At 42.6% G+C, this 12471-nt stretch overlaps 1 protein-coding gene across 1 annotated transcript in view; it reads right to left on the bottom strand.

Annotated features, from left to right (window-relative positions):
- The window catches only part of LOC139362802 (zinc finger protein 669-like), a 65789-nt gene that overhangs the window by 52258 nt on the left and 1060 nt on the right, over positions 1-12471 (bottom strand). The gene's annotated exons all lie outside the window — the stretch shown is intronic.

Here is a 12471-nt window from a genome sequence, read left to right as displayed (position 1 = left end):
CTGGAATGGAATAAATTCCACATTCTAAAAAGCTCAATTAAAGTAATTAAAAATTCCCTGTGGTGTTTTATTAACTTCAAAAAGAGGCATTCCGGTGAAGCCTGAATATACAGTATAGTAATATACTACTATATGCATCTGGGACTAGACCTCAATATTCTAGCTTCCTAACCTGCCATTGTTAACATGGCTTGAAGGAGCCAGTAGGACCTCACAGCCTAGTAGTAGACTCATACCTCAACTCAAGTTTTTAGTCTTAAAAGCTGGGACATCAGCTGTGGAAGCTTCAGGAAAAAAGAATGTATTTTCCTGGGAACCACAAGAAAAGCTTCATCAAATCTTTTATAGATTCTACATTTCTTACATTTTCCACTTCAACTCATCACTTAGTAATTCAACAGGTATTTATGTGGTAACAACTCAGGCAGTGTTTGAGTTGATCTGAAAAGTCAGAGTTTACAATCAAAAGGAGGAGGGAGAAATGAAATGTAGAGGAGGATAATAACAAGTAGTAATTATATCCTTCAAAGAAATACAAACAAATCCAGAAGCATCTTCTTTTACATAACGGCAAACTGGGCAAACTCCAAATAGCCAGAGATGAGGTTCCTTCTCCTACCCTACGAAATGAAGAACCTAGTAAGAACATATTTTCTTTTATTAAAATTCAGTCCTTTTTTTTCTGTCTAGCTCACAGATGTAGCTTTAATACTTCCTTTTATTTCTGCCATCCAATTCCCTTTCTCCCTGCCTCTTTTGACCGGTGTGAGATGATATCTCATTGTGGTTTTGATTCGCATTTCTCTAATGGTTGGTGATGTTGAACATTTTTTCACATGCTTGTTGGCTGCACCAATGTCTGTTTTTGAAGTCATTGTTCATGTTATTTGCCCACTTTTTAATGGGGTTGTTTGTTCTTTGCTTGCAAATCTAGTAAGATTTTGCCTTAGGTGAAATCTTCCTGGAAGCAGCAAGCCCTTTCAGAAATGAGGTACTTTGCAGTCTACATTCATATACCAGTTACAAGCAGACTTGGAGGTCGGGGGGAAGATGGGTTGGGGGGGAAGTGGGGTGGGTGGTGGGTGGTGTGAGGGGAGGAGGTCAAAGGGAAAGCTGGAGACAACTGAGCATTGGAGCTTTGTCTGCTGCACCCTGACTGTTCCTCTATAGCCTCTCTCCTCCAGACCTCGCAGCACTCTGCTTCACTGAAGAGCCTCAGTCATCCTGGAAAGTTCATATCCCCATTGCCCACCTCCCATCAGGACACAAAGGGATGCTGAGCTGTGCTTGGGGACCCTTTTTTTTCTTTTAATGAGTTTCACAACTACTTTATTTTTTAAACTTTTATTTTAGGTTCAGGGGCACATGCGCAGGTTTGTTAAATAGGTAAATTGCATGTTGCAATGGAGGGGTGGTTAGTGTACAGATTATTTCATCACCCAGGTAATGAGCATAGTACCTGATAGATAGTTTTTCAATTCTCAACTTCCTCTCACCCTCCACCTTCAAGTAGGCACCAATGCCTATTGTTCCCTTCTTTGTATCCATATGTACTCAACGTTTAACTTCCACTTACAAGTGAGAACATGGGGTATTTGGTTTTCTGTTCCTGTCTGTGTTAGTTTGCTTAGGATAATGGCCTCCAGCTACATCTATGTTGATCCATGTTGCTACAAAGGACATATCTCATTATTTTTATGGCTGTATAGTATTCCATGGTATATATGTACCACATTATCTCTATACAGTCTATCATTGATGGACATTTAGGTGGATTCCATGTCTTTGCTCTTGTGAATAGTGCTGCCATGAATATAGGTGTGCCTATGTCTTTACGGTGGAATGATTTATATTCCTTTGGGCATATACCCAATAATGAGATTGCTGGGTCAGATGGTAATTCTGATATAAGTTCTTTGAGAAATCACCAAACTGCTTTCCACAGTGGCTGAACTAATTTACCTTCCCACCAACAATGTATAAGCATTCGGTTTTCTGTGTAGCCACACCAGCATCTGTTGTTTTCTGGCTTTTTAGTAATAGCCATTGTGGCTGGGCATCGGGACACAAGCCTGTTATCCCAGCACTTTGGGAGGCTGAGGTGGGCAGGTTACTTGAGGTCAGTAGTTTGAGATCAGCCTGGCCGACATGGCGAAACTCCGTCTCTACTAAAAATACAAAAATTAGCCAGGTGTGGTGGCGCACACCTGTAGTCCCAGCTACTTAGGAGGCTGAGGGATGAGAATTGCCTGAACCCAGGAGGTGGAGGTTGTAGTGAGCCGAGATAGCACCACTGCACTCCAGCCTGGGTGACAGAGTGAGACTTTGTCAAAATAATAATAATAATAATACAATAATAGCCATTGTGACTGGTGTGAGATGGTATCTCATTGTAGTTTTGATTTGCATTTCTCTAATGATTAGTGATGTTGAGCATTTCTTCATATGCTTATTGGCCACATAAATGTCTTCTTTTGAAAAATTCATGTTATTTGCCTATTTCTTAATGGGGCTGTTTTTTGCTCATTGATTTGTTTGAGCTCATTATACCTTCTGGATATTAGACCTTTGTTGGATGTCTAGTTTGCTGATATTTTCTCCCATTCTGTAGGTTGTCTGTTTCTCTGTTGATAGTTTCTTTTGCTGTGCAGAGGTCTTTAGTTTAGTTAGATCCCATTTATCAAAGCTTGCTTTTGTTGGGATTGCTTTTGGTGTTGGGACCCTTTTGAATGGAAGAGGTTCAATGTAGAGATGGGGTCTTGCTATGTTACCCCAGCTCGTCTCATCCTTTCCTGATTAAGAAGAATCCAGGGGGTACTATAGGGACCATGTTGTGTTTTCCCCCCTCGTAGCTCCCAAGCTTGCCCCTACCACTAAACAGATACTTCTTGCTAAAAACAAAATGAATAAAAACCCACAGAAAAGTGTAATTTACATAGTTAAATGCATTACTCAAACGTAGGCTGGGTAGGGGGCCCATGCCTATAATCCCAGCACTTTGGGAGGCCAAGGCAGGCAGATTTCTTGAGCCCATGAGTAATCTGCCTTGTATTAATGAGCCCAGTGTGGGCAACATGGCAAAACTCCATCTCTACTAAAAATTAAATTAAAAAAATAAAGCCAGACTTGGTGGTGTGTGGCTGTATTCCCAGCTACTCAGGAGGCTGAGGTGAGAGAATTACCTGAGCCCAGGAATTTGAGGCTGCTGTGAGCCAGGATCCACACCACTGCACTCCAGCCTGGGAAACAGGAGTCAGACTCTGTCTCAAAAATCCCCCAAAACAACAACAAGAAAACCCAAACTTTATCGTAATTCAAATAATAGAAATTATAGAGAAAAGAATGCCCCCAGAATCCAACCATCTTAGCCAGATAACAACAGTCTTTTTTTTTTTAAGTGCAATTTCTACTCTATTCATATCGTTTGCCCAATTTTGAGATATTTTAAATCATGAATCAATGGTTCTCAACTCTGGCTCATCTGAATCTCTAAGGGAGTTTTTACAAGGCATGGATGACCAAGTTCTATCTTGACCTAGAGAATCAGAATCTCAATAACCTGTTCTTAAAATGAACTCCAGGTCAACATTCTGATCCTGGAGACAACATCAGTCACTGTGCAGCAGCTACATCGTGTGGGGTAAATAACTGGGGCTCGTCATCTCACACCAAGAAAATTTAGGACACGGACACACATGAGGAGTTTAGGAGTGGAGGTTTAATAGGTAAAAGAAAGAGAAAGAGAAAGGAAAACAGCTCTCTCTCTAGTTAGAGAGAGAGGGAACTTCTGAGAGGAAAAGGCCGGCTAGTGGCAGATGTGCCAGATTTTATAGTCAGGCTTGAGGAGGCAGTGTCTAATTTACACAGGGTTCACAGATTGGTTTTGATAAGGTATGACGTTTACATAGTCGGGGACGGGGGAAGGCTGGCCACCTCAACATAACCTTATTATGCAAGTGAACTTTCCCTTTGGCAGCACCATTTTGTCTGCTCTGATTGGCACAACTGCCAGCATCATCTGCAGCTTGATTTTACAGGCTGCTCTTTGTTAGAAAGGAAAATAATTTTGGGCTGCTTTTCATTAAAAGGAAAACCTTACCTTATGTCCGTGCCCTCACTATCTGCCTAAGTAATTTCTTCTTAACTCCTGTATCAGCCACATTTAAACAAATTTTTTTAATTGAGATAAAGTTCACCATTTTAAAGTGTACAATTCAGTGACAGTACATCAAAACGTTGTGTGACTGATGTATTATGGTAAGGCATTTTGAATTACATCTGCTGATATTGTGTAAAACTAGAAAGTTACATTTGCAAGAGATAAAATTAAGTGCTAAGAAAGTTAATATTTTCAAACTAGTATTTTCTAATGGCTTTTGTTATTTCCGTCCCCAGTTCAGTGAGAGAGAATTGTAGAAACATCTGGGAATAGTTGGGAGTATTCTGTTCACCTCTTCAGGTCTGAAAGAGTGAGCGAGGCTGCCCAGGGTTCTGCAAGAACTCCTTTCTTCATTAAATGCCATGAATTTGGAGGCCAAACATGAATATAGTCCAATGATAACAGGAGCTGATGTATTTTGAAATTTTATTGTGTTCGAACTACCCTGCCAGTTTGCTAATCCTCACATTATTCCTAAATCTCCAAACAAGACTACATAGTTCTTACCTTTTTTCCACTTGGCAATTGAAGAAACTAAGAATCTGAGGGGACTTGCTCAAGGTCATACAACTTGAAGGTAATGTAGCTGAGGTTCCCATATTTGATCTGTATGATACCATAGCACAGATCCTCTCTCCCTGAACTCTCCAGACTCCAACTGGGTGTCCAAGAATTCAGTTCAGTTCTAACCATCTACCTGGAGTAAGCGTGAATTCCACAGGTTAAGGACTCAGTCCCACAAGACTGCCCTCACTTCAGAAACCAATCCCACGTCCCAGGCCTCCCATGCTTCTGACTGATTGGTTACAAATTGGGGATTCCCAAGACTCCCTCTTCATGTTTGATAATTTGCTAGAACAGCTCACAGAACTCAGGAAGGCACTTTACCTACTATTACCAATTTATCTTAAAGGATATGACTCAGAAACAGCCAAATAGAAAAGATGCATAGTGTAACGTATGGGGGTACACAGAGCTTCCATGCCCTCTCTGGGTGCACCACCCTCCCAGCCCCTGGCTGTGTTCACCAATCCAGAAGCATTCTGAGCCCCATCATTTAGGCACTTTATGAAGCTTTCATTACATAGGCATGATTTATTAAATCATTGGCCATTGCTGATTACCTCAATCTCCAGCCCCTCTCCCCTCCCACAAGGTCGAGGGGTGGGGGAGAAAGTTCCAACCATCTAATCACTTCATTGGTTCCTAGGACAACCAGTCCTTATCCTCCAAGAGTCACATTGTTAGCATAAACTCAGATATGGTTGAAAGGTGCTTGCTATGATAACAAAAGATGCTCCTATCACCCCTGTCACTCAGGAAATTCCAAGGGTTTCAGAATTCTGTCAGGAGTCAGCATGGTGGCAAGTACCTATCATTCCAGCTACTCAGGATACTGAGGCAGGAGGATTACTTGGGCCCAGGAGTTCAAGACTGCAGTGAACTATGATCACGCCACTGGTGAGACCCTGTCTCTTAAAAATTATTATTATTTTTTGCCGGGCGCGGTGGCTCACGCCTGTAATCCCAGCACTTTGGGAGGCCGAGGCGGGCGGATCACAAGGTCAGGAGATCGAGACCACGGTGAAACCCCGTCTCTACTAAAAATACAAAAAATTAGCCGGGCGCGGTTGTGGGCGCCTGTAGTCCCAGCTACTCGGGAGGCTGAGGCAGGAGAATGGCGTGAACCTGGGAGGCGGAGCTTGCAGTGAGCCGAGATCGCGCCACTGCACTCCAGCCTGGGCGACAGAGCGAGACTCCGTCTCAAAAAAAAAAAAAAAAAAAAAAAAAAAAATTATTATTATTTTTAAAGCTTTGTGCTGGAAACCAAAGACAAAGACCAAGTATATATTTCATACTATCACACTCCCAAAACACAGCATGAGAGCTTGTGAGCCTAATATTAAGTAGAGAAGCTGATCCAAACACTAAGAGACAAGAGTTCTGGGTGTCTGAACACAATGCATGGAACCGGGGAGGCCAAAACAGCAAAGAGGCAGGAGGCAGAATGCTAGCCAGAAGGTAGAGGTTGTGCTTGAAGTTTTGCTTGTTCACCTTGTAAATTCCTCTCCCTTTGGCAGGAAGACTTTGCCCGAAGCAAGCTCCATGTGCTCACTGTGGGAAGGCCAGAATAGCCACTGTTACTAGGTGCAGGCATCAAAAATAGGGTCAAGCTAAAGAGAGTGGTGAAATGTATTAGGAGGCCAGTGGTAGCAGTGCCAGTGGGAAAGTGTTTAGAGCACTCCCGGAAGTTTTTGTGGGTTCTAGGTTATCTTCCTGGGTGTTCCTAAGCTGCCTGGCCTCTAGTTATTCAGTTGGCAAGCATTTATTTGGTGCCTTCTATGTGCCAGGCATTGTGCTTGGCTCTGCACTGTGTCAAAAACAGCAGAGACCCGAGAAAAGGTGGAGGAGGAAATGATATCTTTCAGGGAAATGGCTGTTCTGTAAGAGGAAAACAACAATTTACTGATTCACTGTAGCCCATTTCTATACAGTCTGAGCAGGTAAAAGAGCCAAGGTGTCTGGAGGGGTGTATCAGAAGGGTATCTAGTAATTGCATAGATAGTTTTGAATGGTGCCTTGCAAAGTGGAGGCATCCATCGGAATGGAAGGTTGGAGGATAATTTGCTGAATAGTCCATAAAGATGGAGAATCTCTTTAATGATTACGTAGTTTGCTCCAACCTGGGTGGTTGTTGGGAGGATAGAGGTGCAAGAGATCCCTTAGTTTAAATATGACAGGGAGCGCACCTGAAATGGAGGCCATGACAATTGCAGAGGCATTTAGGATTGGCAGTGGTGCTGCTGCCTGGGCTTCTTCTTGTCTTGGTGGTAGGCATCAAAGGTGCGGTCAAGCTAAAGAGAGTCATCAAGTATATTAGTTTCCTAGGACTGCTGTAATGCTTTACCACGAACCAAGTGGCTTAAAACAACAGAAATTTATTTTCTTGAAATCCTGGAAACCAGAAGTCTCTCATTAGAGTGTCAGCAGAGCTACACTTCCTAAGAAGCATCTAGGGAAGATCCCTTCCTTGCCTTTTCCATCTTCTGGTGGCTCCAGAGGTTCCTTGGCTTGTGACTGCATGACTCCAATCTTTGCCTTCATGTGGCCTTCTCTGTTTCCCTTCTGTGTGTCTCTTTAAGAACAGTTGTCCTTGGATTTAAGGCCCACCTGAATAATCCAGCGTGGTCTCATCCTGAAGTCCTTCACTTAATTACATCTGCAAAAATGCTTTTTTCCAAATAAAGTCACATTCATAGGTTCTGGGACATGTGTATATATTTTGGGGGCCACCATTCAACTACTAAACCAACTCCTCCACATACTATGTTCAGAGATACAAATGGACAGAGGTAGCCTCACAGAGAAGCCCGAATTTCAGACTGTTATTTGCTTGCTCTGATAATTTCCTCTCAGTCCTCCTCACCTTTGTCCTGTCATCAGATGTTCTGGACGACAGCCAGATGCCGTGGGGAGATATGTTTTTCTGTCTATGCTGGGGCCTGATGGCTGAGACACGCTTGGTCTGAAGGATTTCCTGAGGGTGGGGCTGACCCTGCCATACCCTGTGAGTTCAGCTTCTAAGTCAGTTACTTAGCAGTGGACAAAAATAAATCAGTTTGAAAAGGTGACCCAAAATACTGTCAATAAACAGAAGCTATGATTGTTATTTCAAGATCTCCCACAATTGATCTGGCCAGTCTGCATACAGCCTACACCAGGTGCCAGTTTCTTAAAGGAAGCATCCAGATCATAGAGGCAGCTTTGGTATCTAACCACTTTTGCTCTCAGCTTTCTGCACTGCAGATATAGCAGTGAGCATCATTTGTATCTGCAACCTCCGAAACCCTTTGGTACCTCCTAGGAAACAGTGGTCCCCATTATGGTGGTAAGAACCTTAACATTATGGTGTTAAGCTTTGGAATATTGGGCTGGGTGCTGTTATGATGGCCAAATTAGGGTAAAAGTGAAATAAGTCTTCAGCTGCTGCAAGGATGTACTGATGGCTGGATTCCAGCAAGTCCTTTCCCCCTTTGGTGGGTGTTGTTTAGAGTAGTTATGACTGAGATGCGGTGGATGGGTTGGTCATATCTAACAAGCCTCAGGAATGACAAAATGATTCCCTTCTGAGGACCTTTCACTACAGCAGTGCAGAATGTTTTTGTTTCATCCCGGAGAGATGTTCATAACATCTTATCCAATGAGAAAACCAAATGATAGCAGACTATTTGGACTATAGCAGACTATATAGGATGATATTACATAATGCAATGCCCGGGCCCCATTATGGTATTTTTTCCTCTACCCTGTTTTTCTCCATAGCACTTATCTTCATTTATATATGTGACTTATGTGTCCTGTTAACTTCCTCTCTTCCTCTGCACCATGAATGTAATAAGCTCCATGCCCCATAACATAATAGATACTCAAAATATATTATTAGTTTAATGAAAAAATTAAGCCCTCACTTTCTCCTCTGACAATCCTAATCATAACCTCCACACAAAGGAAAAGGGGTTAGTCTGGTCTGTAGCCACAAGTCTAACTTTCAGCAGCTGAAAACCCCATTCACCTCTCCTTAACGTGCTCAAGAAGAGCAAAGAGATCAATATTACTGGGATGTAATGAACTAGGGAGAGGGAAGTCAGAGATACAGTTGGAAGACAATAAAGGTGGATTTTGTCAAGCTTTTGGACTAACAATTCGACTCTGATTTTCTGGGGGCCTGTTACTCCAGGGTTCCTGATTCCTAGTTCAGAATCTCTAAACAGCATCTATGACTGCACAGGGCATATCTATGTCTGGACAGGGCACAACCTGGAAATGCTTAGGGGAATTCTGTTTGAAGAAAGCTTTTGTTTATTTAACACACATTGTGTTCAGGGACCTGGGCTAGATAATCTTACATTCATTGTTTTATTTAACACTGTAAAATTATACATTCCTCGCCCATGAAAATGTCCAGTTCATCTGTCTCTTTCACTCCCATACTTCTCTCCCATAGCCTGCGACCAAGACTCTAATCATCAGCTCCTGTTATTGCTCTCAAAAAATTAGGTAACTTACGGCTTTACTTATTTCCCTTCCAGCTTAAAATAGTCAAGCTCTATTAGCTAGTTTAGATTGGGTTATGTTGCGGTTACAAATGATCCCAAGTCTCAGACACTTACAACCAGAAAAGTTTGTTTGCACACTCCAGCTACATATTGATCATGGTAGGTTGTGACCTTTCTCTACATAATTTTCATTCTGGGTCCTTGGTTGGGGGAGTTCCTCCTACCTGGAATACTGGCAGAGGAAAACAGTTGGTGTTGAGCTACATCATGGTTCTTACAATTTCTGCTCACAAGTGACACCTGTCACTTCTGCTCACGTTTCATTGGCAATAGCAAGTCACCTGGCTATGCTGACATCAATGGGCTAGATATAGCATAATCCTCTCCCAGGGAAGGGCACTGCATGTTTTTGAGCAATAATAGAACATACCAAAAGTGCATCCCTGTGGAGGCACACTCACTGTACCTGTCCTCCCCAGCCCTCTTATCCTTCTTCCACACACACTATGCCAAACACAGAACCTGGTCCATTCCCCCGACGTCTTGACTCTGGCTCTCAGACTGCCCCAAGTTATCGAAGGCTCTGCCCTCTCTGACGGTGCCAGTCCACATTCATGCTTGGTTTTCCTCCTTTACTGGACCACCATGATGCCCATCCATCTTTTCTTTTTCCCCTCATTAACTCTGATATTTGTCTGTTATTTTCAAGTTCACCCTCACACCATCCCAAACCCTTCAGTACCTGCAGACGATGAGCCTCCTGCTTTTTATGGAAAACAGGGGCTTATAAGTATGAATTCTTCTAAAACTTGTAAACCCTTCTCTGCATTCCTTTTCCCCTCTCTGTTCTGCTTTTCTCCACAGCACTTATATATCATCATCGACATACTTAGCTTATAAATCTTGTATGTTGGTTAACATTAGGCATCAACTTGATTGGACTGAGAGCTGCCTAGAGTATTGTTCCTGAGTGTGTTTGTGAGGGTGTTGCCAGAGGAGACTGACATTTGAGTTGGTGGACTGGGAAGGAAGACCCACCCTCAAGGTGGCTGGGCACCAGCCAGTCAGCTGCCAGAGCAGCTAGAACAAAGCAGGCTGAAGAAGGTGGGATAACCTTGCTAGCTGAGGCTTCTGGCTTAGAAGCCTCTTTTTTTCTTCTTCCCGTGCAGTAAGCTTGCTTCCGTTCCTCCTGCCTTTGGACATCAGACTCCAGGTTCTTCCGCCTTTGGACTCTAGGACTTGCAACAGCGGCTTCCCTGAGGCTGTCATGCCCTCAGCCTCAGACTGAAGGTTGCACTGCGGGCTTCCCTGGTTTTGAGGCTTTTGGACTTGGACTGAGCCAAATGAATATATACATAATCCATGTTTAATTGTGGGACTTTGCCTTGTAATCGTGTGAGACAATTCTCTCTAATAAACTCCCTTTTACATATATGTGTATCCTATTGGTTCTGATCCTCTGGAGAACCCTAATACATCTTGTTTATTTTTTCTCTGCTGCCTTCTCCTCTTCTTCTAGGCTTACCTAGACCACCACCATTCCTTCCCCCTTTCCTATTCTAAAGTAAAAGTTGTTTTTTCTCACTTAATGCATGGTATTCTGCCCATCTCCCATGGCTTCCCTCAGTCCTGCTCTGTTTATTTTTCTTGCTCTCTTAAGAGGAAATTCCTGCCTCTTCCTTGGCTTTTTCCAATTGGTCTACGTACTGGTTTCTGTTGTTCTCAGAGACACACTGAGACGTTTCACGTCTCACTGTCACTTCTTAGAAGGGCTCTCTCTACCTGGTCTGCCTGCCGAGCAACCTCTTGGGGAGGCATGGGTACTCCTGAGTCATTGAACTTGAGCTGTTTGGTGTTGGCATGTTAATTTATCTTCTTACACCACTTCCCACTTCCTTAACGTCAAAAGACAAGAATAATTATTATTTTCCATGGTTGATGTGAAGAGTACAAATAACTTATACAAAATGCATTGCAGTTAGGAGAGAATAAATGGCAGTGAATGCCCTTATTAATGTTATTCTATCAGTATCAGCTCAGATACCATCTGTTCTGTGTGCTCGACTCTGAATCATATCTAGTTCTTCCCTGGGTTCAGTGTGCTCTTTTCTTAACTGCTTTAAAACAGTAATTATTCTGATTCTAATTAGTGATCCTTCCCAGTAAAATTTTACGTTTTTAGATCTCTTTCTCCCACCCCTGCCCCAGCCTTAGCAGTATTTTCTTATTTCTTTTTTGTGGGTACAGGTTAAATCACTGGTCTTCTTTTACTTGTGGCTAAATAAATGTTTTGCTGGAAGAGTAAAGAGTTCCCAGTTCCATGAGATCTGTAGTTCTACAAAATGAATATACACATAATCCATGTAAATATTTCACTTTTAAAACAATTTTTAAATATTTAGATAAAATTTAATTTGTGCATGTGTGTATGTGTGTGAGACCAGAGATGGCGCAGCGGGGGGGGGGGGGGGTCTCACTATGTTGAGCAGGCTAGTCTTGAACTCCTGGCCTCAAGCCACCCTCTTGCCTTGGCCTTCCAAAGTGCTGGAATTGCAGGCGTGAACCATTGCACCCAAACTTACTTTTTGTTTTTGTCTCACGCATCCGTGTGAAGAGACCACCAAACAGGCTTTGTGTGAGCAAAAAGGCTGTTTATTTCACCTGGGTGCAGGCGGGCTGAGTCCGAAAAGAGAGTCAGCAAAGGGTGGTGGATTATCATTAGTTCTTATAGGTTTTGGGATAGGTGGTGGAGTTAGGAGCAATGGTTTGCGGGCAGATCTCACAAAGTACATTGGTGGATCTCACAAAGTACATTCTCAAGGGTGGGGAGAATTACAAAGAACCTTCTTAAGGATGGGGGAGAGATTTGTAAAATGTAGATAGAAGACCTACTTTCCCACATTGCTTTCCCACATTACTTTCCCACATTGGTCTCAGGTTTAAAATACATCAATTAGGATACAGCAAAGTCTGTTTGATACTGAAAACTTTCCAGCAAGAATGATCCTTAGAACAAGTCATCTCTCATCTTTGCTCTTGCCTGTAACTACTAAGCGACTACTCCATCTTCTGCGCTTAGGGATTTTAAATTGTTGGCATTTTTGATTTAGCCGGGAATGCGTTGTATGGGGATATCAAACCTGCATGCTCCCCGAGCATTGACTGTAGTCTGATCATAGTAGGTCATGCACATATAATTTTACTATTTCTCAATTTATTTCAGTGCTGATGCAATTAGCAAAATACGATTTAAGA

Source organism: Macaca nemestrina, chromosome 4, assembly GCF_043159975.1.
Source record: "Macaca nemestrina isolate mMacNem1 chromosome 4, mMacNem.hap1, whole genome shotgun sequence".
NCBI classification, from domain to species: Eukaryota; Metazoa; Chordata; class Mammalia; order Primates; family Cercopithecidae; genus Macaca; species Macaca nemestrina.
Note: the sequence above shows the minus strand (reverse complement) of the source record. Positions and strands in the feature narration are given on the sequence as shown.